The sequence below is a fragment of the Euphorbia lathyris genome, chromosome 5 (assembly GCF_963576675.1).
Source record: "Euphorbia lathyris chromosome 5, ddEupLath1.1, whole genome shotgun sequence".
NCBI classification, from domain to species: Eukaryota; Viridiplantae; Streptophyta; class Magnoliopsida; order Malpighiales; family Euphorbiaceae; genus Euphorbia; species Euphorbia lathyris.
In genome coordinates this window covers 46,691,536-46,709,027 of record NC_088914.1, presented here as the reverse complement: position 1 = coordinate 46,709,027, position 17,492 = coordinate 46,691,536, and positions in this window count along the sequence as shown.

Genomic DNA, 17,492 nt, shown 5'->3' with positions numbered 1-17,492 from the left:
TCCGGAGAAAGGCTACTAGGCACCCCGACATCGCCCGGTTATGAACCACCGGCCTCCTACTCAGCATGTTAGGCGATAACGGACTAATCGTATACTTCTTTAAGTTTAAAATTCATTTGAAACCTTTTCTTTCTCTTTTTGGAAACCGTTTTGAGCATATATTATTGAAAAGCCACATTAGTAAAGAATCACCCATTTATATTATACATACACAGAGAAGGGGGAAGAAAGAAGTGATTTATTTACGACCTTATTTAAATGTCATGCTGTGTGTTTATTCTATGCTAACTTATTTCCCCCCAAAACGAGTTTATTTACGTGGTTCGCACCTTAATCGCCGTTGGAACGATTTAGGTGCGTTTTAAAATCCCGATTGGTGAAGTTTACTCGAATCGCCATTGGAACGACTCAAGTGTTTGAAAACGTTTGAGATAAAAACCTTTAGTAAGAAAACGTGGTTAAACATACAAGTCCATTTTATTTTGTACAAATTCTTTTGAGAAAATGGTTCAAAATATTCGATTATTCACAATGAAAATGATTTTAATTACAAGGTTCACTTAATCCGCCTTTGGAACGGATTAAGGTTTTAAAACGTAGTGTTTTGAAAACGATTTGAAATATTAACAAAACAACTATATTTATTTACATTAGGAACCTCTAAAAATTCATTAGTTTAAATAATTAAATTGAAAACTCTCTTTTTGTGATTTATTTTCTCCTTTTATTTAATGGACTCTTTACCTATTATAATTACAATAATAAACCCATTTAAACCAAGATTCACTCCCAAATAAAGCCCATTTGAAACATGGACCTATAAATGGTCCAAAAGAATAAAGAAAATAATTTAAGCATATATATATACATTCAAATCAAAAAGAGAATATGAAAATAAAAGTTAATAAAAAGAAACTATATAATACATATATGAAAATACTAGATATAATACATTTATACTTTAAAGAGGTGGAAATAGTAAATAAATCTCATTAGATAAGAAAATAACATTTATCCAAAATAGTTTCATATAATAAACAATAACATAACCCAAATATCCCAAAACTATATATATACATAACTAATATAGTTTTAAATACCAAAAATAACATATATCCATATACTAATACTTACTAATTAGTTCCCAAAATGCCCAAATAAATAACCTTTTAAAATAGAATCTAATATAACTCAAATGAATAAAAAAGGAGAATATATATATACATATACCTATGCTAAAAAAATTGAATAAAAAATGATATACAAACATCCTAAATAATTATATACACTAAATATCTAAAATGGTTTGAAAATATATATTACATAACTATACATATATATATTAAGGATTAAAAGCTTAAAAATTAAGAAAAATGGACTGAAATGGCATTTTTTACGTTTTGGCAGATTTACCGACGAAAAATCCGTCGGTAAACAGCAATTAGTGACAGAAACGGAAAATTACAGCAGCACTCCAATTGTTTCCAGATTTATTCAAAAGCTTTAAATTAAGTCTAATTCAATCGTTTTGGATTTCCGAACTACCAAAAATGGATCATAGTCAATAACGGAAATTCCTAAAACAACGTTTTTATTTTAAAACATTATTCGGAAATTCTTTTAAATTAAAACTTATAATTACAACGTTTCTAACACCCGAACTACCTTTTTATCGGATCACGGTTCGTATTGGGATATCAAAACGAGGTTTTTTATTTTAAAGCAAAACCGAATTTTATTCAACACGAGACGGGAATTAAATAAATACAAAAAATTAAATAAAACATGATAAATAAATAAATGACAAAATAAATAAAATTATAACATAAAAATAAATAAAGGAAAAGAAATAAATTAAATAAAATAAAACGAGTCTAGTCCTCGGATAATACCTCAAGTTCGGTATCTGACAGTCGAAGCCGATTGATTCCACGAGTCGTGATTTTCCGATTTTTTGTGTTTTTTAGTAAAAATTTAACTTTGGGAAATTCGGAATTTTTGAGAAAAAAAATATTTTTCTCAAAAAAATCACTTTCTCTCTCTAAAAATGTTTAGAGTGAGAAAGGCTCCCAAAATTCTCCTCTTTGCATTGGGATCCGTGCCCCTTTTTATAGGGAAATGGCTCCCGGAACAATGGGCGACGCCCGAGTAAAATCGGGCGTCGCCCAAAGCCGTTGGGCGGCCGCCCAAGGCTTGTTGGGCGGCCGCCCAAGGCTTGTTGGGCGGTCGCCCAACAGAGTTAGGCGAGCGCCCAACGCGCGGTTGGGCGCGCGCGCCCAACTGCCGTTGGGCGTCCGCCCGACGCGGTTGGGCGCTCGCGCCCGCCTACCATTGGGCTTCCGCCCGACGCGGTCGGGCACTCGCTCAACGGCAGCCGGGGCGCGTCTCACGTCGTCGGGCGTGCACGCCCCGCGACCGTCGAGCTCGCGCTCCGCGCCGTCGTGCGTTCACGCGTCGTGACCGTCGAACGCGTGTTCCGCACTGCCGGGCGCACACGCCTCGTGGCCGATGAGCGCGCGTCCCGTGCCACCAAGCTCGTGTCTTGCTCGGACACCGAGCGCGTACCATGCATGGTTGGATGCGTGCGTCCAACAAACGTCGAGAGCGCGCCTTGCGTCGTCGAGCGGGCGTCCGACTGTCGTCGAACGCGCACCGGCCGCCGCTAAACACTCGCATCGTGCCGTTAAGCATTCGCGAGCTATGCGATCGACAACAGCGACCGAATGTAACTTATTTATTTTATTATTTTTGAAACTTTCGGAATCAATCGCTTTAACCGTCTTGTTTTCAGGTTTTCGTCACAGGTCCTCCGACTCGGTGTCTACAGTTGCCCCTACTTTTCTATTTTGACAGTGATGTGTGTGTTTCGAAAACGTTTTTTGCTAACATAACACATGCAATGTAAAACATATAAAAGTAAAAGACACGTAAAGAGTAGGAGGGAGCATACCTGACCTTCGCGCTGCGCGCTCCGGTGTCGTTCTCTGATTCCTTCCATCGTCACCTTTGGAGTGGCCGTCGATGAATGTTCTTTTCTCGGAATCTAGCGTACGTTGGTTATGGGTAAGAATGGCTCAAAAGCAATTTCGGTCTACGACCGTTAATGGGATGGCTCAAAAGCAACTCAGGTCTGCGACCGCGAGTAAGATGGCTCAAAAGCGACCCTGGTCTGCGACTGCGAGGATGATGGCTCAAAAGCAACTCCGGTCTGCGACCGTGAGTCAGACAGCTCAAAAGCAACTCAGGTCTGCGACCTTGAGTAAGATGGCTCAAAAGCAACTCTGGTCTACGCCCGAGAGTAAGATGGCTCAAAAGCGACCCTGGTCCACGACCGCGGGTAAAATGGCTCAAAAGCAACTCAGGTCTGCGACCTTGAGTAAGATGGCTCAAAAGCAACTCTGGTCTACGACCGAGAGTAAGATGGCTCAAAAGCGACCCTGGTCCACGACCGCGGGTAAAATGGCTCAAAAGCAACTCAGGTCTGCGACCTTGAGTCAGATGGCTCAAAAGCAACTCTGGTCTACGACCGAGAGTAAGATGGCTCAAAAGCAACTCTGGTCTACGATCGAGAGTAAGATGGCTCAAAATCGACCCTGGTCCACGACCGCGGGTAAAATGGCTCAAAAGCAACTCAGGTCTGCGACCTTGAGTCAGATGGCTCAAAAGCAACTCCGGTCTGCGACCGTGAGTCAGATGGCTCAAAAGCAACTCCGATCTACGACCGTGAGTCAGATGGCTCAGCAACTCCGGTCTGTGACCGTGAGTCAGATGGCTCAAAAGCAACTCCGGTCTACGACCGTGAGTCAGATGGCTCAAAAGCAACTCCGGTCTACGACCGTGAGTAAGATGGCTCAAAAGCGGGGATTGTCTCTGGATTCTTCTACAACACTGTTGTCTGTATTTTCTTACTGGAGCTAGCATCTCGGAGGTTTAATGGGGACGTATTTTAGTCTGGAATGATATAGACTAACGATTATTTTTCTGTTGACTGTTGTCTGTATTTTGACTGGTGTCACTGTTCCGTAAAAATTGACTGTTGTTTGGAGTTCATATCTTGACAATGTTGGTTGCTGTCTGGGAGAAATGAAGGCTGAAACGGACTGCCAATCGGAGGTCTGTGCACCTAGTAATTAATTATTTACTTTTTACCTTTATGTCAAATCGTACATTTTTCACTATTTACGGGAATGCCATTCCCTCTTCCTATATAAGGTGGTGGGGTTTCATTTCAACCCCACCCCTTCTCTCTCTTCTTTCTCTCTCTAGACTTCGATTTGGATTATTCTCGGGATGGATTTGGATGAATGGGATGGCACTAGAGGCATGGACGAGGTTTACGTAAACCTGGATAGAGTGGATACCTTCCACGACCTTACGACGCATTTGAGCAGGACACGCTGCAACGAGGTAAGTAATTTCTCACTTTTATTTGATTCGAACTCTAGGCTTTAGCATTCCTATTCGAACAGGATTTGCATGCTAACCCTTAGACTGCCTTAGAGGACTTTAGCTAGAAAACATGAATTCCTTTATTTACAAGTAGCACTTGTTTATTTTTGTAAGAACGCGCGCTATATGCATGTGAATAGTGACACTGCGAATTTATGCATGCTAACAGTAAAAAACAACGTGAATAGTGAATAGTAAAACGTGAATAGTAAAAACGTGAATAGTGCACGTGAATAGTAAAAACTTAACTAATGCACGTGAATAGTAAAAATGTGAATAGTGCACGTGAATAGTAAAAACTTAACTAATGCACGTGAATAGTAAAAACGTGAATAGTGCACGTGAATAGTAAAAAAACGTGAATAGTGCAAACTTAACTAATGCATGTGAGTGTAAACCTAATCTATGTCCCTCGTCTATGCAGACGAGAGTGGGTTAAAGAATTGACTAAACCTTACATGGACGACCCTAAAGGAGAGGTTTTTACAGAAAATTGGTCCTAACTGACCGGATGTCTCTAGGTTAGATAATGAAAGAATACCTAGACTTAACGCGTTCTCATCAATTGCATGCTTTAGGAGCTGTATTTAAATTTTCTTGTCTTGTCCCTTTTTAGTTTATTGAGATTTCGGGGACCACTGTCGAGATTCACTCGTGGTATGCCAGACTGGGTGCCGCGGCGAGGGCCCGTGTGCATGAGTTGGGCTTCGAGCCTTTTATTGCAGCGTTGCCCCGCACCAACGGGGTATGCGATCGTTTCGGCCTACGGGCCTTATGTGAGCGATGGGTTGACTCGACCCACACCTTCCACCTTTCTTTTGGGGAGATGACCATCTCTCCCAGAGATTTCTCACTGCTGACAGGGTTGCGAGGGAGCAACACTCCCGTTCCTTTCCATTTCGATATGATGCGACCACGGGTCGACCTTGCTAGGCTCATTGCCTTGATTGGACCGGGAGTTCGTCTTTGCGCCAAATCTACTCCAGCGAAGTTTATTTCCACTGCGAGCCTCTTGAGTCGGTGAGATTTCTGCGAGACAGACGATACCGACTTGGCGGTTCGCAGCTTCTTAGTGTATACTCTGAGTGAGACGATTTTCCGCACGAAGGGTGGAAAGGTACATGCGGGTCTCATTCAGGCACTCAGCGATTTGGATGCAGCGGCTTCCTACGATTGGGCAGGGGCAGGCTTAGCCTTTCTCTACAAGTTTTTGGATCTGACTTGCCGGAAGCGCAAGGATTTCGGTGGTTACACCTTTGCTCTGCTGGTACGTGACGCCTTCTTGACTTGCCCGTCTTATCTTCTTCGCGTTTTTTCACACTCCTAGTCCTTGTTTTTACCGCAGGTGTGGGCGTATGAGAGGCACATCCTTCCCAGCCGGTCTCGATCTCGACCGAGAGTACCGAGGCCGCCTTTCATGACTCGATGGAGGGATTTTGACTTGAGCGCCGAAAGGAGTCGGACGGTGCCACGGCTCCTAGATTGGATCGACTCGCTGACCCTCACACAGGTAGATTTTGCCTAATCATGCTCGGTTTTTATTTGAGTCTTTCTGACTTTCTCTTTGTGCATTTTTTAGATTAAGTTCAGGTGAGACGACCTCGACTTCGGCCCCGATTATACATATGTATCGATGATCCAGGAGCAGCAGTGTGTGCTCACCGGCCCCTGCGTGCGGGCATGGTATTTAGGGGATCGAGGCATCACTGGAGTTAGGGACGCTCACTGGACACCGGGTGAGATCCCCGTCTCTATGTTCGCGGTGTGGACCATGCCTTTATCGACCGTTCGTCGGGACTTGACCCGTCGGTTTGTTGGTAGAGCGGTGTGGATTCACGCCGGGGGCCGTGAGCCTTACTTATCTACTCTGCTGAGCGCGAGGGATGCCCCGGCGGCAGCGATGGAGGTGGATCCGGTGGCAGATGTATTTTCGAGGGAGGCTGTCGCGGCAGTCTTCGGTCAGGAGGAGGTCCCGGTAAGTGGTTCCACCCCCTTCTTATTTTACCTTTCATTCATGAGATGTTTAGGGGTTTTTATTGTGTTTTTTTTTTTGCAGGAGGGGTCCTGGAGGAGTGCCCATTTATCTGATTTCTTTGACGGTACTCGAGCTCAGACGCCTGTGTGCGAGCAGCCCTACTACGTCGGTGAGTCCTCCAGTGCTGCCCGACCGGAGAGGTCTTCCCTAGGCGTGCCCCTACCAGACTACGGGAGAGATTATGCCACGATTTGCTATGACGAGTCCGGGGCAGCTTATGCGGGATTCGAGGCGGCTCCTCCTATCTTCTCCTCGAGGGTCCCATTTGATCCCTCAGACGCTTCTCTGACCACGAGGGAGACTTGTACGGATTACGTGGGGCTGTCTGGTTACCTACGAGATCGCCTCAGCTTGCGCTGCACCGATCACCTGGTATGTATCATTACTTTACTTTAGTGTAGTGGAATGTATGCATGTATGTATGATTTATGTTTTTGCCTATGCTGCTTTTTATCTGTTTTTTTTTTCTTCTTTTTCTGTAGAGTGATCTGCATGCCCACGAGCGGAGGCAGAGCGAGTTGGTGCGGGAGGCCGACGCCCGGGTTGGTCAGGTGTATCAGGAGAGAAATGACCACTGGTCAGGGATGATGCGACGGGAGACTGAGGGTCGCCTTGCCGTCGAGGAGAGGGCGCGTGATGAGTCGATCAGGCGCCTTGCTGCAGAGGAGAGAGCACGAGTTGCTGATGAGAGAGCATGCGCCTCTGATGAGAGAGCGCGTGCTGCCGAGGAGGCACTATCTGCGGAGCGGGCATCACACCTGAGAGATTTTGAGGACTATTGGGACTTCCCTCCGTATTAGGCTCGTTATGTATTGCTTTGTAGCTTTCATTATTGCTTTGTAGCTTTCATTATTGTTTTGTAGGTTTTATTGGAGTTTCCCCGATGTATAGCTGATGTATAGGGAGTGGGGTGGATAGTAGGTAGGCTTTTTGTGAAAAGTAGGATAGGAAATGTATAACTCGTGATTCATATTACCATGCATTCAGTAGATTATGATGATTCCAATCATTCTCGTTAAATATATTCATGCCTTTATTTATTTACAAACAACAGAAATACTTAGTCTCTTATACATTGTTTTTGTAATTGCTCAAGTCATAACTATTGTTACCAGGACCCGCCTTTCGGTTTTCGGATCCCGGCGATTTTTCTCCTCTCCTTTTACTATCCCGGAATTTTTAAATGAGTGCCCTTTCGGGTTTTCACCCATTGGGATTTCCCTTATTGTTGCATAGGTCGCCCTTTGTGGGTTTTCAACCTATCGGGAATTTTTCTTTATTTTTTTTTTTACGAAAAGTATTTCTTAAGCCTATCCATGTTGGTAGGTTCGGAGAATTCCATGCCGTCCATTGTGGTTAACTTCACCGCTCCTTTGCTTAGTATCTTCTTCACGACGAATGGTCCTTCCCAGTTAGGCCTGAACTTCCCCCTCGGGTCGGTGTGCGTCACACGGATCTGTTTCAGCACCAAATCTCTTTCTTTGATAGGGCTGGTCTTGACTTTTTTTATTGAAAGCCCGAGCCATCCTTCTTTGATATAATTGTACATGGTAGAGTGCTTCCATCCTTTTCTCATCAACTAGAGCCAACTGCTCACATCGCATCTTCACCCATTCTGCCTCGGCAATTTCTGCCTCCACTGCGATTCTCAACGATCGCTTTTCGATCTCAATCGGCAGGACTGCTTCTGTTCCGTATACCAAGGAGAATGGCGTTGCCCCAGTCGAGGTTCTAATTGTCGTGCGATAAGCCCACAACGCGAGTGGGAGATGCTCATGCCAGTTCTGATGTGATTCCACCGTCTTTACGAGAATCCTTTTAAGGTTCTTATTAGCTGCTTCTACTGCCCCATTAGCTTGTGGACGGTACGGAGAAGATCTGTGATGTTCAATGCCATATTCTCGGAAAAGATTCCTTACTTCCCCCTGAAACTGGACCCCGTTATCCGTAATCATGTGATGAGGCACTCCGAACCTGGTGATCAAGTGTTTTTCAATGAACTTTCTCATTTGCTTGGATCCCAGTTTGCTAAACGACTCTGCTTCTACCCACTTGGTGAAATAATCGATGGCGACTGCAATAAACTTATGTCCATTTGAAGCGTTAGGCCTTACTTCGCCGATGATGTCAATGCCCCAGGCAGCGAATGGCCAAATAGGTGCTAACACATGTAATTCCATGGCCGGAAGATGACTGCAATCGCCGTGGATTTGACAATCGTGACATTTCTTTGCATACTCGTTACAATCTCTTTCCATGGTGAGCCAATAGAAGCCTTGCCTAATAATTTTCTTAGCTAGTACTGCTCCCCCCATATGGGCTCCACAAATTCCTGAATGTACTGATTCCATTGCCTCGCGGGCTTCTCCCGCATCCAAACATCTTAGTTGTAATCCATCAATGTGCCTTTTGTAAAGCAAGTCGTTATGGATGACGAACTGACGAGCTAGCCTTCTAATCACAGCTTGATCCCTCGGTTCTGACTCTGCCGGATATGTTCCATGCTTCATGAAGTTCACGATATCGAAATACCATGGTTTTTCATCTGCCCCTAACAGCATTACGTCCTCGTAGCATGGTTTGTGAGATCTTCTCAATACCAACGGTTTCGAGGCAAGGTTTCGGGGGTTGTCCCAAACTGACACCAAAGTGGCCAAAGCATCCGCCGCCTGGTTCTGTGCTCGAGGAATATGATAGAAACGACATTCCTTGAATCTTTGTGCCAACCCTTCTAGCTGATCTAGATATGGACGTAGCCTTTCTTCCCTTACTTCCCAGTTTCCTTGTGCCTGTTCGATGATCAACTTGGAATCACCCCAAATTTCGACATATGATGCTCCCAGTGCTGCTAATGACTCTAAGCCATAAATGCACGCTTCATATTCGGCCATATTATTGGTAAGAGGGAACGACAACTTCTTGGCCATCGGGATCCTTTCTCCCTCTGGTGAGATAAGTAGTACTCCAACTCCAGCTCCATTCGAATTAACTGCTCCGTCGAAGAACATTTTCCACGGTATGACTTCGATTGCGTTCAAGTGCTCATCGGGGAAATCATAACTTATCTCTTCTTCCTCTACATTCAGGGGTTGGTTTGCCAGAAATTCTGCCACGGCCCTCCCTTTGATAACCTTCTTCGTCACATATTCAATGTCAAACTTGGATAAAAGCAACAACCATCTGGCTAACTTCCCCGTCAAGGATGGAGTTCGGTATAGATACTTCACGGGGTCCATCCGAGAAATAATGATCACTTTGTACGATTGGAAATAGTGCCGCAGTTTCTTTGTCAACCATACTACTGCCACACATGTCTTTTCGATCATGTTGTACTTGAGCTCGTACTCCAGGAATTTCTTACTCAAATAATACACCGCGTGCTCCACACCGGTGTCTCCCTCTTGAGCCAACATTGCCCCAATAGATCGCTCCTCAATTGCTACGTAGAGGAGAAGCGGCTTTCCCAGTTTAGGCGGTCTCAGCACTGGCGGATTAGACAAATAGCTCCGGACGCTCTCCAAAGCTTGCTGACACTTATCATTCCAAATAGCGGGTTGGTCTTTCCTTAGCAACTTAAAGATTGGCTCGCAGATTGCGGTGAGTCTTGCTATGAACCGACTGATATACTGAACCTGCCCCAGAAACTCTCTCACTTCCATCTCATTTCTCGGCGCCGGCATCTCCTGTATAGCCTTCACTTTATCAGGATCCACCTCGATTCCCTTATTTCCGATTACATAGCCTAAGATTTTCCCCAACGAAACGTCGAAAAAGCACTTCTTCGGGTTTAACCTTAGCTTGAATTCTGCAATTCGGGCCAAAAACTTCTCGAGCGCGGCAAAATGCCCTTCTCTTGTCTCTGATTTGACCATCATATCGTCCACATAGACTTCTACCTCCTTGTGTATCATATCATGGAACAGTGCTGTGGCCATTCGCTGGTAAGTTGCCCCGGCATTTTTCAAACCAAACGGCATTACTCTGTAACAGTATGTCCCCCACTCAGTTGTGAACGAGGTTTTTGCTTTGTGCTTTTCGGCCATTTGAACTTGCATGTAGCCCATGAAACCATCCACATTCGTGTGTAATACACTTGACGCTGCACTGTCGATCAATACGTCGATATGAGGCAATGCGAACTCATCCTTGGGGCATGCCTTGTTAAGATCTCTGTAATCAACGCACATCCTCACCTTGCCGTCCTTTTTTGCGATTGGCACCACATTTGCGACCCAAGGGGGATAATCGATCACTTCGATGAATCCTGCTTCTAACTGCTTCTTCACCTCCTCTCTGATCTTATCTGCCCATTCTGGTCTCATACGTCGGAGCTTCTGCTTTACGGGCTTTGCTTCGGGGTAAGTTGGAATGCGGTGATTTACGATAGATTGATCAATTCCAGGCATGTCTTCGTATGTCCAAGCGAATACAATTTCGTATTTTTTAATTATTCTCTCAAATTGTTTTCTCTCTTCAATAGTTAATGCTTGAGCAATTTGTATAAGTTTAGGATTTTCATCCGTACCAAGATTGAAAGTTGACATTTCTATCGTATTGATTTCAAATGTAGGCATGTTATATGAATGAGAATGCATGGAATGATCATGATCAACATCAAGCAAGTAAGCAAAATCAGAATTCATTTCATTGATAGCCTGGGTGATTACATCATCTGAATCAAATAAAGCAGTAATACAATTTTCATCATCAGGGTTCTCGGGCTCCTCATGAACCTTGGAGGTACTGGGCTCGTCCACCGCTCCCGCAGTTGCTTCAGTGATGACTTGCTCCTCGGCATTCAAGTCTAGCACCATAATCTCCTCGACAAAGCAGCTCGCCTTTCCTTTGCCCCAGTCGGCAACATCATTGAAGATTTTGAACCCCGGCAGAATCTTCCCTTCTATGCTAGTCCATGCCTCGGGGGTCCCTGAATACGCCTTTCCATGCCCCTCGTTCACGAAGTACTTCCTTAGGCCCACTTTTCCTTCACCACTCACATTGGACGGACCTCCCTGCTCATATCCCAAACCCCTCCGGGGTTTCTGACTCTTAAAATCCGGAAATTCTGGCAACCCCTGATGGTGTGCTCCTAAACCCATTCCTGGGATGAAACCTCCCTTCATCATCTTCACCACATCGGTGGTCATGCTGGACTCATAAATCCCAGAGACTTGGAATCCGGAGAAAAGTTGAGGCTCAATTCCCAATGCTGCCACCGAGCTCAATTTCTCAGCTCTGATTGTCACTATCTCCTCCCCGAAGGGGAATTTAATCATTTGGTGGAGCGTGGAGGGCACACCTCCCAGCTTATGGAACCAAGGGCGTCCCAACAGTACAGCAAAGGTTACCGGTATATCCAGCACGGTGAACTCAGTTTCTTCTTCATGTGGCCCTACTTTCAACTTGGCCTTGAAGACTCCCTCAATGTGCCTACGGCTGTCATCATACGCTCTAATCACAGTTTCAGAGGCTGTCAGGTCTCCTCTCTTCACTCCCAACTTCGACAAGAGTTTCAAAGAAAAAACATTGATGGCTGATCCATCATCGACCATCACGCAACTAGTCTTCTTTCCGTTAATTTCTGCTCGGATATACAAAGGCTTATTGTGAGCCTTCCCCTCTTCTGGGAGATCCTCGTTAGTAAATGTGATCTCAGTCTTCTTTCGGGCCATAATTGCCTCTACTAGCGCTGCCGGCTCAGTATCGGTGGAAATAACCAGATTCTGCAATTCTTTCATCAAGTTCTCACGATGGTACTTAGAATGGCATAGAACTTCCTAGACTGTAGACTTAGCTTGTGTCTTCTTCAACTGCTCAAGAACTTGGTCATTGGGCTTAGGAGCCGACCCTTCCCCTATCTCAGTCTCTACTATAGGGGCCTTGCCCTCGGCCACACGACCTGATCTCGTCATTACCGCAATTTCCGGCTCATCATCCGATTCATCCCAAATGTTGATAGGGATCCTTCGATTGGCATCTTCCTCGTCCGAGGAACTCTCCCAAATGTCCACAACCATTAAATCCATGACGTGAGGGACATTCAGATTCAAGAAGAAGGGATCCGCCGATCCATACAAGGCCCAACCTATCAACTCATCATAGTTACGGAGAGACACTCTACTCATCCTTCTCGCGGCCAATGGAATAGCACCTCGTTGTATGCACATAAGCTGCACCTTATCACTCATTATCTCATTACACTGCTCATAACGGTGCCTCCACCTTCTAACATAATCCACAAACGGTTCCTCGGGGAATTGCCTAATCCTGTCCAAATCGTCCAGGGATCCCGTCCACGGAATGTACGTTTCATATCTTGACACAAAGGCACTTCTGAGCGGTATCCAATGACCCATCTCCTCCTCTGATAGACCCTGATACCACAATAAAGCTTCACCCATCAAGGTTTCCGGAAAATGTTCATGCAACTCACATTGCGGAAATCCGGCGTCATACATATGATTGCGGAATAACCTCGCATGCTCCACAGGATCCTGGTATCCACCATACCTAGGCATTGCTAACACCGCATCAGGTGTTTGGTAAGACGGAGAATCAGGGGTTTGCTCTGCTAGCATCCATACTGTATACTCCTTGATAAATCTCTTCGTCATTGCTGCCCAATCGGTCTTAACATACATTGGCAACGACATGTACCACATTAACGGTTCACCCATCAACGAATTGCAAAACAAGCTAGTGATCTCTTCCTCTTTAAAACCCAAGGGCGCCATAGCCGACAAGTAGAAGTGAAGGTGCTCCATTGGGTCTTTATTGCCATTATACTTGCTAACCTTAGGCAACAGACGCTTGATAGGTCCAATCTGCATTGCGAAGCGCTCCGCAGTCCTGTCCTCAACTCTCTGGTACTTTTCTAGAAACAAATCCGACAACCGATCCTAATCATGCTTGCAAGAGCCTGGTAATGAATGGAACCATTCCAGAGGCTCGCCTACCAGCGAATGGTGGAACCACTGGGCAATTTCATCTACTCCGAAGGATTTAATAAACATGTCGTGCATATATTCACGCAAGTGCCCCTCGGGATTTCCCCCTCCACTAAACAGACCCAATTCCGGCACAATAGTTCGAGACGACCCTTCTCTTGTCTCTTCGGCGCTATCCTCGTCATATGGTGCTCCACCATCCGATCCTTCTCCCATTGGTTCATCCTCTTGTTCTTCACCAAGGAAGGACACATACAGACCATTTCCCACATTATTCTTTTCGTTGGAGTCCAACAACTCCTCTACATCTTCCTCAAAGGATGCCATCACTACAGTTTCTGTAAAACCAGCTCCGATCGCGCTCACCCTATGATTAGGCAATGGATTGTGCCTAACGGAAGGGTTCGCTGACGAAGGATCAGCTATCTTCTTCTCTTCGATTAAATCTTGGATTTCGTGTTTCAGCCTCTCACAATTCTCTATTGTATGCCCATAACTGCTATGGAATTCACAATACCCTCTAGCCTGTATCTGCGGAGTAGGTTGAGCTTTGTTATACGGGGTAAGGGCTTTCAACAATCCCTTTTTCTGCAGACGCTCAAAAACTTTTGCGTAGGTCTGATCGAACTTGGCGAACCGCCTCTTTTCAATAGCATTAAGATCAACCACTTTCACTGCTGCGGATTCCATACTCGCACTAGGCCCTCCGGCACTATATCCAGACTTCGTCCACTTGGTATAAGCTTTCTTTGGCTCCCCATCCCCTTCAACAGTCAAGGCACAACTATACATCTGATTGAAATCAGTAAATGGCATATACCGCAACTCATTCTTGATATACGGCAACGTGTTGCCAACCACCATTCGGATCTGATCCTGCTCGAGCGGCTTTTGTTTCATCACTGCGGCCTTAGCCCTCCATCTTTTCACAAAATCAGAAAAGGATTCCCCAGCCTGTTGCTTAGTGCTCTCTAACTCTTTCAAAGTGACCTCAAGCATGGTGTTAAAGCTATACTGAGCGATGAATGACTTCGCTAATTTCTTCCAATCCCTCTTTGTCACCATCGGCAATGCATGGAACCATGTGAGGGCAGCCCCCTCTAGGTAGGTGTTAAACAACCCTAGGACTTGATCCTCAGTCAGGATCGTGTGCTTCATCACAGCAACATACTGATTTATGTGAGCGGTGGGATCTCCCGTTCCATCGAACTTTTTCATGTCAGGGAGCCGGAATTTCAAAGGCAAAGCTGTTGCCGACAAACAATTCTTCAAGTTATAGAAGTCCTGACTTCCGGAACTTCCTCCACGCAAGTCCTGCACTTCCTGTGTGATGTGTTGCTTCCACTCCTCTTCCTTAGCTTTCTCTTTCTCTAACTGTTTTCGGATATAATCCTGATAATCCTCCTCATTCCCAAAGCGAGGACCATCGTTCACCTCATTCTCAGCACGCTTACTACCACTCTTGTTGTCCTTCAGTGCTAACTCAGCTAGCTGGGCCAAGATCGCGGCCAGCTGATCATTGATATTGTTCACAGAATTCTCCAATTCAGCCACTTTCTCGTCGGTCGCAGACATACTAACGGAAGACTGAGTATACCCAGACGAAGATGATTCAGAAGCCACAACTACTGATTCTGAACTGTCTACTCGTAGCTGATCAAACTGTCTGACAAGCCGATTACTCTCGCGAAACCACAACCGCTTAATGATGATGTCTGCGCGAACGGTATCCATTAGTATGTATGCATGATTGTATATGCATGATTCGTGGTGTGTGCGTTTATTTATTTACGATTATAAGATAAGAAGAACAAACGTTAGTTCTATTTACACGTATCACAACATCTCTCTTCCACCCTTATTCCTCCACACACTCGTCGGTCCAGGTCTCTTTCTTAGGATTTTGGTTTTTTGGCTCACATTGCGGTCCAGGGGACGCGTGATGCCATCGATTATTGCGGAAAAGTAAATCACCCATCAGACAATACAGTTCATTTTTGACGCATCAGCGTTCAGTGACTAAGAAATCGACCAAGTTGGATTGTCCTTTCGGAATAACTCGTCTTTTGTCCTTTTGCGAGACGCATTAATTCGGGTTTTGACTCCCTTTGAGCACATCTCGTTTTTTAAACGTGGTACGAGTTATTCTTCTATTCCAATCGTTTGTTATTGCAAATGACTCGTTCCCTTTTTATTCACGTGGATTCGTGTCTCGATTTTTGGATTACAACGGGATCTTTTTGGATCTATCGAGAGACGTAACCATGCATTTATTTAGTGATGGAATCACTTTTGGATTTTATTTTAGGGAACGGACTCATCGCGTAACGTGTTTGTTCTTAGCGTCGAGGATTCGTTTGCTCATTTTGCTACACGAAAAGACGGCGAGTCTTATTTGAGCGCACGGTACTCTTTCGGCTAACAACAATCTCTTATTCTTTCCGATCTACAGGATATATCACCTTAGTGTGGTTATAGAAAATCAACGTTTCGTTGAATCGCATGCTTATTCAAAGCGAGGACATCACCGTTTTCTTTCCTTTAGGCACGAATTAAGCAAACAAGTACATCGGGCCATATTTCTTGCGGTTTTGGGTAACGGTCGAAATGATCGAGTCGTTAGTCAAAACTCGCAGTCTCGTCCATATGGCGCAATTATATGGTTTGGCTTAATTCGGCTTCAAAGTTTTAAACAGGGTATACACTCGATCGAGGCACGTATTCAACGGCATTGGTTTATTTTCTTTAACTACTCTTGAGATTGACATATATCGTAGACTCGGAATGATTTTGGTCGTTTAGTTTATTTTTCGCTTTTATTTTCTTAGTCACTTCTGCGGACACGTCCATTTCTCTTAAGAACGACACGGGGCATAACGTAAAAGCTCGTCTTTTATTCGGAAGGGATGGGCTACTTGTGCGAAACTTTTCACGTTACGACAGGGTCGTTCAAGACAGAAATGTTCTTCGTTTTCGTTTCGTCGTGATCTCGTTTTATCCCAATTTATTTAAAGAATGTGAATAACGGCTACTGTTAATATAGTCTTTTGAATCGAAGTATAACTATCCTCAACACCAAACCGATTCATACTAATACGTGCTTACGTCGTAACGCATTTCTTGAACATGTGCCTTCGTCGGGACACCGAAATGGACAAGGCGGGTCGCACATGTTCATTCATACGAGATAACTAAGTCGTCTTTAGTTCAAATCGTTTCGATGTTTTAGGGTAATTAGTGTGTCGATTCATGAGTATATATTAACGCATCGTCTCATTTTCTTTACATACTTTAGGATTAGACACGTATCATGGCGGTTTGAAAACACGAACTGATTCATTTATCACATCAAAAATAGTAACGGGTGATCCTATGGAAACTTCTAAGGCTACTATATCCTGACACGGCTGACCGCGGGACCTCACAGGACCGCACAAATTCGCCCCTAACGAATGGATGGGGACCCTTTGGCGCCTTACTGTAAGGGGGAACTTACACTAGCCTCTTTCGAGCGACGAATGGACTCTCGCTAGAGGTTTCGTGGAAATTACCCAAAGGGTTTGCAATAATGCACATGAATGCATACGAAAAGAAGTAAAACGATCCGTCCCCGTTAAGGGCTTAATACACGCCTTCCGGAATCAAATTTCTCGCTTTCCCAGCAGAGTCGCCACTTGTTAGACGAGGTGCCGCGGCCTAATCTCCCGGGCGGACCGGGGGGTGGACACCTCATGGCGATGTAAGCGGTGATTGGTGCCGAAAGCAACCAATCGTGGAATCAAGCTGCTCGGCAGGACCGGAGCTCGGAGATATGGAAGAGTCGCCACCCACGAATGGGAAAATGAACATCGATCCCTTGCGGGAGACCGGTGTGGGTTCGGGAAACTTAGGTACGAGCCGAGAAGGCTAGCTCCTTTCCGGAGAAAGGCTACTAGGCACCCCGACATCGCCCGGTTATGAACCACCGGCCTCCTACTCAGCATGTTAGGCGATAACGGACTAATCGTATACTTCTTTAAGTTTAAAATTCATTTGAAACCTTTTCTTTCTCTTTTTGGAAA